This window comes from Macaca fascicularis, chromosome 1 (genome assembly GCF_037993035.2).
Source record: "Macaca fascicularis isolate 582-1 chromosome 1, T2T-MFA8v1.1".
NCBI classification, from domain to species: domain Eukaryota; kingdom Metazoa; phylum Chordata; class Mammalia; order Primates; family Cercopithecidae; genus Macaca; species Macaca fascicularis.
In genome coordinates, this window is record NC_088375.1 from 191739806 (window position 1) to 191750152 (window position 10347).

Below are 10347 nucleotides of genomic sequence, written 5' to 3' on the forward strand. Positions count from 1 at the left end.
CTGGACTAAAGGGGTTCTTACCCACTCAAAAAAACTTAGGGCTAGTGGAAGGGGGTACACTGTGTCACAGTTCCTGGATGCTCCCCTTTGAAGCAGGGACATAGGAAATCCCACAGCCCCTTGTTTCAGACTCCCAGATGAATTTCTTTGTCCATCAGAGCATTTCATTGTGGAGAAGAAAGTCAAGTCACTCAGAACTTGTTGCATGGCAGTTATTAACTATCCGACCAGTGGTTTCCAATCTTGACTTTGCATTAAATACCTGAAAAGCTCTGAAAAAAAGATATGGTGAGGCCAGAGAACAATAGAACTGCCAATTTCCCTTGGGTCACTCCCCACTCCTCATCCCCTAAGAAAACCATGCCCACCTCCTTCACATACTCTCGCTTACACACACATAGACACCACGGCTCCTGCCCTCAAACACACACATTCTCTCACAAATGCATACATTTCCAAAGAATGGAGACACCCTCAGGCTCTCCCATCCAGCCTCACACTAAAAATGCACACACAGACTCAAACACAAGAGCGTAGGCACTCATACTCTCACTCGAACTCAAGCAAATGTGCATATTCCATCACGCTTACCCTTCCAAATCCAAGACAACACACATCCAGTTCTACAATCCATCTCACCTTCCCATGCAGATCCCTCCACACACATTGACTCAGCCACAAACACACTGCTCACGTACAATCACAGACCACACAAAATCACACAGGGCAGCGATCACAAACTCTTACTCACAGAGACTTATGTCACAGTCTCACACTGAAACTTACACACAGAACCAGTCCCTTACACACTCAAGCTTACACAGACAAGCTCACATACACACTCACCATCGGGTACATTTACAGTCAAATACAAACATGCACACACCCCTGAGTTTCCAATCACAAACACGGTCAGAAATACACATATTCACAACCACACGTTCACCAGCCACTGCCCTAACCTGACTGTCCTGTATTGGTTCACACAGCCAAGCTCATACTGGGAAGGGCAGGCAGGGCTCAGAGTCTGAGCCTCCAAAAGGCACCCCTATTGTCTTCTCTGCCCCTAGAAATCCTGATCTTGGGGCTCCTGCTGGCTACCCCCAGCTGCCTTGCCTACTCTGAGGACCTGGCCAACTGCTTCCAGGATCCCAATTATGAGTCCTTCTTCGTCACAGCCCAGGAGGGGCTCCACACCTCCCCGCTGCCCAAGTGTGTGGTGGTAGTAGGAGCTGGCATGTCAGGCTTGGTAGCAGCCAAGACCCTGCAGGACGCTGGCCACCACGTGAGTAGGCTATGGAGGGGCCTCAATCATTTGCCACCAGTTTGCTTCCTTGGGTGGCAAAAGACAAGAGCCAGGTTACAGCCAACTCTTGGAAAACTGCATAACCCCTGGGTCTCTTAAACCCTCAACCTTTAAATATTGTTAAGTACAATTTGTGTTCTATACTAACAGGCAAGGGCCAAGTGGTGCTCTGTCCCCAGCCCATGGAGAGAATTCAGCTTCACCTACATTTCTCAGGGGCGTTCGGGGGGAAACAGCCCTGGTTTGGTTATCCCGCACATTCAGGGATGCTGGGAATTCCAGGCCAGCGCATGTGGCAGGGTGGGAGTGGGAGGAGATGGTGGGGAGAAGGGACAGCATGTCTCTGGGAATGACAAAAGCTTCTCCGCACTCCAGGTGACCATCCTGGAAGCCAGCGACCATATTGGGGGCCGAGTGGTGACATTCAGAAATGAGGAGGAGGGCTGGTATTATGATCTGGGGCCCATGCGCATCCCCAAATCCCACAGGTAAGTCCTGGGAAAGGGAGGGAGCAAAGGGCAAGGAGGAGAGATGAGGAAGAGGCAGGAAAGGACCCGCAGTCATGAGATCAAAGCCCTTTCAGATTTACTGTGCCATGTGATTCAACTCTACGGGCCAGGTCTAACACTCATCTCCCATTTAACAGAAGAGAAGACAGAGGCTCAGCGTCCAGCATCACACAGAAAGCCATAGATTCCCAAACTAACAATCATAATAGTTACCATTAACTCAGCAAATTGTGTGCTTTAAAGATGAACAAACAGTTTCTTATATGTCAATTATGCCATGTTAAGCTGTAAAATAATCCACCTAACCTTCAGATTTTCCTCTACTCCTCTTTCTATTCCGATTCAGTGAGTGCTCCATGCAACCACTTTTGCATACCTATGCTTAAATCCTTATATGTGCACAACACCCATTAATAATGCCTATTATTTTTAGAAAAAAGGCAAAATCTCTTTAGCATTACTGACAAGTCTCTGTTGCCTTTCTCTTTCACACTTATTTAAAATTCCCATCACTTCTTACAATTTCCCTGTTATTGTGAATAGTGCTGCAATAAACATATGTGTGCATGTGTCTTTATAGTAGAATGATTTATAATCCTTTGGGTATATGCCCAGTAATGGGATCGCTGGGTCAAATGGTATTTCTAGTTCTAGATCCTCGAGGAATCGCCACACTGTCTTCCACAATGGTTGAACTAATTTGTACTCCCACCAACCGTGTAAAAGCATTCCTACTTCTCCATATCCTCTCCAGCATCTGTTGTTTCCTGACTTTTTAATGATCACCATTCTAACTGGCATGAGATGGTATCTCACTGTGGTTTTGATTTGCATTTCTCTGACGACCAGTGATGATGAGCATTTTTTCACGTGTCTGTTGGCTGCATAAATGTCTTCTTTTGAGAAGTGTCTGTTCATGTCCTTTGCCCGCTTTTTGATGGGTTTTTTTTTTTCTTGTAAATTTAAGTTCTTTGTAGATTCTGGGTATTAGCCCTTTGTCAGATGGGTAGATTGCAAAAATTTTCTCTCATTCTGTAAGTTGCCTGTTCACTCTGATGGTAGTTTCTTTTGCTGTGCAGAAGCTCTTTAGTTTAATTAGATCCCATTTGTCTGTTGTGGCTTTTGTTGCCATTGCTTTTGGTGTTTTAGTCATGAAGCCCTTGCCTATGCCTATGTGCTGAATGATATTGCCTAGGTTTTCTTCCAGGGTTTTATGTTTTTAGGTCTAACATTTAAATCTTTAATCCATCTTGAATTAATTTTTGTATAAGGTGTAAGGAAGGGATCCAGTTTCAGCTTTCTACATATGGCTAGCCAGTTTTCCCAGCATAGTTGTAGATGTGTGGTGTTATTTCTGAGGCCTCTGTTCTGTTCCATTGGTCTATATCTGTTTTGGTACAAGTACCATTCTGTTTTGGTTACTGTAGTCTTGTAGTATAGTTTGAAGTCAGGTAGCGTGATGCCTCCAGCTTTGTTCTTTTTGCTTAGGATTGTCTTGGCAATATGGGCTCTTTTTTGGTTCCATATGAACTTTAAAGTAGTTTTTTCCAATTCTGTGAAGAAAGTCAGTGGTAGCTTGATGGGGATGGCATTGAATCTATAAATTATCTTGGGCAGTATGGCCATTTTCACAATATTGATTCTTCCTATCCATGAGCATGCAATGTTCTTCCATTTGTTTGTGTCCTCTTTTATTTTGTTTAGCAGTGGTTTGTAGTTCTCCTTGAAAAGGTCCTTCACATCCCTTGTAAGTTGGATTCCTAGGTATTTTATTCTCTTTGTAGCAATTGTGAGTGGGAGTTCACTCATGATTTGGCTCTCTGTCTGTTATTTGTGTATAGGAATGCTTGTAATTTTTGCACATTGCTTTTGTATTCTGAGACTTTGCTGAAGTTGGTTATCAGCTTAAGGAGATTTTGGACTGAGACAATGGGGTTTTCTAAATATACAATGTCTTCTACAAACAGGGACAATTTGACTTCCTCTTTTCCTAATTGATTACCCTTTATTTCTTTCTCTTGCCTGATTGCCCTGGCCAGAACTTCCAACACTGTGTTGAATAGGACTGGTGAGAGAGGGCATCCTTGTCTTGTGCCAGTTTTCAGAGGGAATGCTTCCAGTTTTTGCCCATTCAGTATGATATTGGCTGTGGGTTTGTCATAAATAGCTTTTATTATTTTGAGATACGTTCCATCAATACCAAATTTATTGAGAGTTTTTAGCATGAAGGGCTGTTGAATTTTGTCAAAGGCCTCTTCTGCATCTATTGAGAAAATCATGTGGTTTTTGTCATTGGTTCTGTTTATGTGATGGATTATGTTTATTGATTTGAGTGTATTGAATCAGCCTTGCATCCCAGGGATGAAGCCCACTTGATCATGGTGGATAAGCTTTTTGATGTGTTGCTGGATTCGGTTTGCCAGTATTTTATTGAGGATTTTTGCATCGATGTTCATCAGGGATATTGGTCTAAAATTCTCTTTTTTTGTTGTGTCTTTGCCAGGCTTTGGTATCAGGATGATGCTGGCCTCATTAAATGAGTTAGGGAGGATTCCCTCTTTTTCTAGTTTCAGAAGGAATGGTACCAGCTCCTCTTTATACCTCTGGTAGAATTCGGCTGTTGAACCCATCTGGTCCTGGACTCTTTTTGGTTGGTAGGCTATTAATTGTTGCCTCAATTTCAGAGCCTGTTATTGGAAATATGACCTCTTTTTTTTTTTTTTTTTTTGCCTTAAATGTAAACTGAACCCAAGATTTCCCTCCAAACACCACCCAAAACAAAAACCAGCTGAACTAGTCCAAACTAGGAGTCTTTAGATATGGCCTTAGACCTACTCAGAAATGGAAAATGAAATTTCAAATTCTGTCTGAAACAAAAGGCCTCTATGTCTACTTAGGAGTTCTACAAACTGAGATTCCCTAAAGGGTCTTAATTCAGAGATGGGTGAACTCCCCACCCCATATCCCTCCGGGCCATGACAGAAGGAAAAGAAGGAAAAACAGGATGAGAGCTGAGGAAGGAGTTGGTCTGAAGCCCCCGGGCAGAGGAAGAAATTGCTTTTGCTGGAACTAGTTTCTGCTGTGAGGCCAGCAGGAACAAGATGCCATGGGGATGGGGACCATGTTACGCCTGTCTCTGCTCCAGCCTGGTCTACACCTATGTCAAGAAATTTGGCCTGAAGCTGAACAAGTTCATCCAGCATGATGACAACACCTGGTACCTCATCAAGGCGACGCTACCGTAGCTGGGAGGTCAAGGCCAACCCAGATCTCTTGGGCTATTCCGTAAGCCCCACAGAGAAGGGCAAGAGTGCTATGAATCTCTTCTAAGAGTCCATCGACAAGGTGCCTTCTGCCTTACCCCAGCCTGGGTCAGGAAAGAAGAGGGTCTGGCCTAAGGTCACCTGGCAAGTTAGTGGACGAACCCATGTCACCTGACTCCTATTCAGTGCTCTTGTGATTGGGCCACCTGTCTTATAACACTCTCCAAGAATGTTGCCACCAATCCCACTGCCCAGTCCCCTCTCTTCTCCTGTCCCTGGGTGGTTTGATCAGTGGCAGTGGGAGGAAAGGGAACCACCAGATAACCCAATTCTTGGTAATGAATCAGTCCTCCTGGGTTTCAGTGAATGTCTTCACCTTAGTCTTCAAAAGGTCTTTAAATGAAGGTGAGAAAAAGAAAAAGAGGAGCTCCTGAAACTACCCTTGCCCTGGTTCTTCAACTCCCATCTCCTTGTGCCCACCCAGGAATTCTGCTCTAATCTAAAGCTCCTTCTCTGTCTTACCCTCCTGCAGCTCATAGTCTGAAAATGTTCAACTGCAGCCACCTGATGTCCTTTTACGATTCTTACTCCACCAAGGTGAGTGAGGCAAAGAAGCCCCAGAATGGGAGTAAGGCGAGGGGTCCCCGTTCAGCCTCCCACCCTCACTGCCCCATTCACCCCTGCAGCTTTTTCGAGATCACTGGTGGCTTTGACCAGCTCCCGAAGGCCCTTGGCGCCAGCCTGAAGCCCGGCACCCTCCACCTGAGGTCCAAGGTGGAGGCGGTGGTGAGGGATGGGCCCCAAGTCCGGGTCTCATACCAGGCGGACCTACCCGCCTGGGCGCAGTGCACCCTCACCGCCGACTACGTGGTGGTCTCCGCCTCAGCCAAGGCCATGTGCCTCATCGCCTTCCAGCCACCCCCGTCCACGGACAAGATCGACGCCCTCCGCTCCGTGCACTACACTGGCACTACCAAGGTGGTTTTGGCCTGTGACCAGCGCTTCTGGGAATGGGACGGATGTATCCCAATGGGAATCCGGGGTGGAGTATCCATCACCGACCAGCCCTTGCGCTACATCATCTACCCCAGCCGCAGCCTCCCCGACGGCAAGGGTGTCCTGCTGGCCTCCTACACCTTGGATGATGACTCCCTCTTCTTCACAGCATTGAAGCACGACCAGGTGGTGGACATCGTCCTGAATAACCTGGCGACCGTGCACCACAACACACACTACAGCACACACCCCACAGCACACACCATAGCACACGCCCCATACTACACACTCCACCGCACACACCCCACAGCACACACCCTACACTAAACACTGCACAGCATACACCCTACACTACACACCCCACAGCACACACCCCACAGCACACACCCCACAGCACACACACCGCATCACATGCCCCACAGCACATACCCCACAGCATACACCCTACATTACACACCCCACAGCACACACCCTATACTACACACCCCACAGCACACACATCCCACAGTACACGACCCACAGTACACACCCCACAACATACACCCTACACTACACACTCCACAGCACACACCCCACAGCACACACACCCCACTGCACACACACACACAGCTCACACATACCTCACGATTGCATGCCTGAGCCAAGGGCATCATGTCTTGGACCAACATGGAGTCTAGGTGGATGAGAGTGATGAGGGCTGTTTTTTGCTGTTTTTTAGTGTGCAGGACTGGGATATTGGTTCCTTGGAGATAACTCCTGTCTCATAGACTTTTCCTGTCCATCCTCATCCCTCCATCACCAACCAGAAGACCCATCTCTGCCTGCCTAGCCCACACTTGACCCTGGGAGGACACCATGCCTGTTCTACATGCTCCTTCCCCACTTTGATCCTCTCTAAACCCAGCCTGTCCTTCCAGGCCCAGTTGAACTTCTTTCCCCTCCCCCAAAATCCTCCCTTAACATTCCCACCCAAACCCCGGGGACCTCTCCTTTGAACCACAACTCTTTTCCCCTAGAGTCTCAAATATTTGGCCTGCAGATCTTATTATGCTGCTATGTAATTCCTTCGTAAAGCTGTATTATTTCCCCAGGGACTGGGACTATATCTTATATGCCCTTTTGTGTTTTCTTCAATAGCCATGAAACACATATTATTTCCTGCAGCCTGTCAATAAATATTTGCTACACACCTACCATATGTCAGGCACTGTGCTGAGCACCAGAAATACAAAGAAGGAGCCGCATTACCTCAAATGAAACTTCGCCATCACCTGGGTCCCCAAGCCTCCAAGGACCAACTCCCAAATCTGGATCATTTGTTATCCGACATCCTTGGGGACCAAGGGCCGTTCTTTGGTATTTGGGTCCAACTAGACCAAGAGAAAGAATAAACGACGTCACAAACCCTATTCTTGGAGAACATCCCCTCTAGGAAGCCCTGGAGACTAGCTACTCTGGAGACTAGCACAATAAAGTATTGGGATAGAGCGTTGTGGATTAAGACTGTATGTGGTATGTGAGGAAAGCGGATAGAGAAAGGAAACTCACATTTCATTACTGCAATTTGGTCTCTTGTTAAAAGCTTCTGGTCTTCCATTTGCCCCTATTTTAGTCAAGACTTCTTTAGTTTCGAGTGACAGAAATCAAAACAAGCTTAAGGAAAAGGAAGTGTTTTGGCTTGCACACCTGGGAAGTCTAGGGAGAAGCTGGCTTCACCCAGCGTGACTGGGTTCAGGAACTGAAAAGACGTCATCAGTGTTCTCTCTCTTTCCACCTCTTGGCTCTGCTTTCTCAAAGTACCTCTGTATTGGGTTGAATAGTGTCCCCCAAAATTCAAGTCCACTCAGAACCTGTGAATGTGACCTTATTTGGGTCTTTGCAGATGTAATCAAGTAGAGACGATGTCATAACGGATTAGGATGAGCCCCAATTCAATGACTGGGAGAAAGAGAAAATTTTAATTACCAACACACACAGAGGGAAGACAGCTATGTGAAGATGAATGCAGAGTGATGCATCTACAAACTAAGGAGCATCAAAGATTGCCAAAAGCTATGAGAGAGGCACGGCACAGATTATCTCTTACAGCCTGGGGAACCAACTCTGCTGGCACCTTGCCTTTGAACTGTTGGGCTTCAGAACGGAGAAAATAACTTTCTGATGTCCAGTTTTGTGCTGATTTGTTACAGCAGCCCTAGAAAACTAACAGCTTCCTTATTTCTCCCTTTTTTCTTCTGGCAAGGAACATAGAAGCAACTCCAAGATCATATCTTTATAGGTTGCCATCCAAGAGAAAAGAAAGCGTCCCTCTTTCCCAGAGTCTTCCCATTTATTTCTATCCTTCCCATCCACCTAGGCCACAAGGCCTAGAAAGTAGGTCTTGTGACCAGCAGCCCCAGTGGCCACCATGAAGGGGGAATGGGACAATCTATTAAGAAGAGTATCCTAAGCAGATAAAAACAATGGATATAAACTACAAACTTCAACTTCTCTGGATCCCAAGATTAGGCTAAGGAATTCAGCTGAGATTCAGGGCTTAGTTAAACCAGCTCCTTTGGTGCTTCCAAGGCTGGATGGTTCACCCAACAGAGTCACAACAGACATGGGGAACTAGAAGCAAAGTAAACCATATCATAGAAGCTGGTTCCATTCAGGGAGGAGTCTTCTAAACCATCTCCTGAACTGTTTAAATTTAGTATCCCCTTTAGTGTCTTGATAAAAGTCATCTCTTTCTGAGACTCTCCAAGCCAGCCTGGGAGGAACCCTGACCCAATTCAGTCCAGGCAGAGAAAGTGGCAGAAGGCAGAACAGGGAAGAGGAAGGGCCCTGAAGAAGAGCTTACCATGAAATCTCCATGAATTCCTAAGAACAGGATCTCAAAGAAACAAGTCAATGAAGAGCACAGACAAGAAGCTGGGCAGCAGGTTCTCTTTGCTAACCTCCATCCACTAGCTATAAAAACGAGGCCCCGGGGGCATGGAGATAGCTGTGCAGAGAGGAGGGAACAGAGGGAGGAGGAAATTGATCGTGGAAGCCTGATTCAACTTGTATTCTAGAGGCAAATGATGCCTAGCATTTGTATGGGAGTGTTCGTCATAAATTAAAAGACTCAGAGACTCCAGAGGACCATCACTGGGTCCGCAGAGCTGCCACATGGGTTTCTTGATTACAAACAGCAGAAACCAAATCTGAGTAACTCACGTGGAAAAAAAAATTGAGAAAGAATATCAAGAAGCTCACAAAATTAACAAGAAGTCTCAATACCAGTCTTGGAGAGTTGTCAGAAGCCAAAGGAGACTCAGTGGCCTGAGCCACAGCCAAGGTCATGCCCCAGGACCCACGCAGGTGGTACCTTGGCAACTGAGCACTGGGCCTGGCTGCTGAGACCGCCACCAGCCAAAAGATGCTTCCATTGCTGCTAGAACTGATTCTCAGCTGTCCATTCCTTCTTAAGGTCATTTCAGCGAGTTTCAAAGTCTCAGATAAGCACCTCTAATCTAGGTCAGTCCCCACTCCCTGGCTGCCAAGTGTCAGGAAAATAAAGCAACCAGCAACATTCTTTGACTTTTGAAGTGAGAGGTGAGGCATTGCCTGTCATAAAACCTTACAATCATAGATTTGCCAAACACAGAAAACGGATATTGACATTGGGCAGACATAAGGTATGGCCCAAAGGGATGGATAAGACACAGGGTACCTCTGCTACGTTAGCTATTTAACCCCTCTAAGACTCATTCATCATCTGGACAATAAGAATGACATCCCATCGTATCATGGCTGAAGGGACTGGAGATCCTGTATAAAATGCACATAGAGATTTTAGGTGTATAAAACACACAGTAGGTCCTTGCCCTCTCATGCTCTCAGAGAGGAATTATTTTCATTTTAAAGAGGAGGACACCCAGACTCAGTGAGGTTGAGTGACTTGCTAAAGCTTTGACAGTGAGTGGTGGGGAGAGGATTTGCAGCCAGTGCTGCCTGACTCAGAAGTCTAGCTCTTCCCACAGTAAGATGCTGCTGCCAGTCTAGTTGGAGAGAGGAATGGCTGGCCTGAAAGAGATGAAGCACATTTCAGACCAAGCAGATGCCAAGGCAGGTAATGTGGTGGGAGCTCCATGAAGGTTGAAACAAGTATGGGCCAGAACTGACGGCCTGCCTGGGTGACATTATCTGCATAATGTTACACTCTGTCATTTCCCTTCCTACATACGGTCTTGAGGGAGAAAAGGACAGAACTGAGTTATAGCTCATAAAACCAACAGATTCTCTACAA

The 10347-nt window shown here is 46.3% G+C and overlaps 1 long non-coding RNA gene across 1 annotated transcript in view; it reads right to left on the reverse strand.

Moving 5' to 3' along the window:
- LOC135968791 (uncharacterized) overlaps positions 1 to 7444 on the reverse strand; it is a 32951-nt gene extending 25507 nt beyond the window's left edge. Inside the window, exon 1 of the long non-coding RNA XR_010583755.1 lies at positions 7323 to 7444. This is a non-coding gene — a long non-coding RNA (uncharacterized lncRNA). The remainder of the gene's footprint in view (positions 1 to 7322) is intronic.
- Positions 7445 to 10347: the final 2903 nt, after the last annotated feature.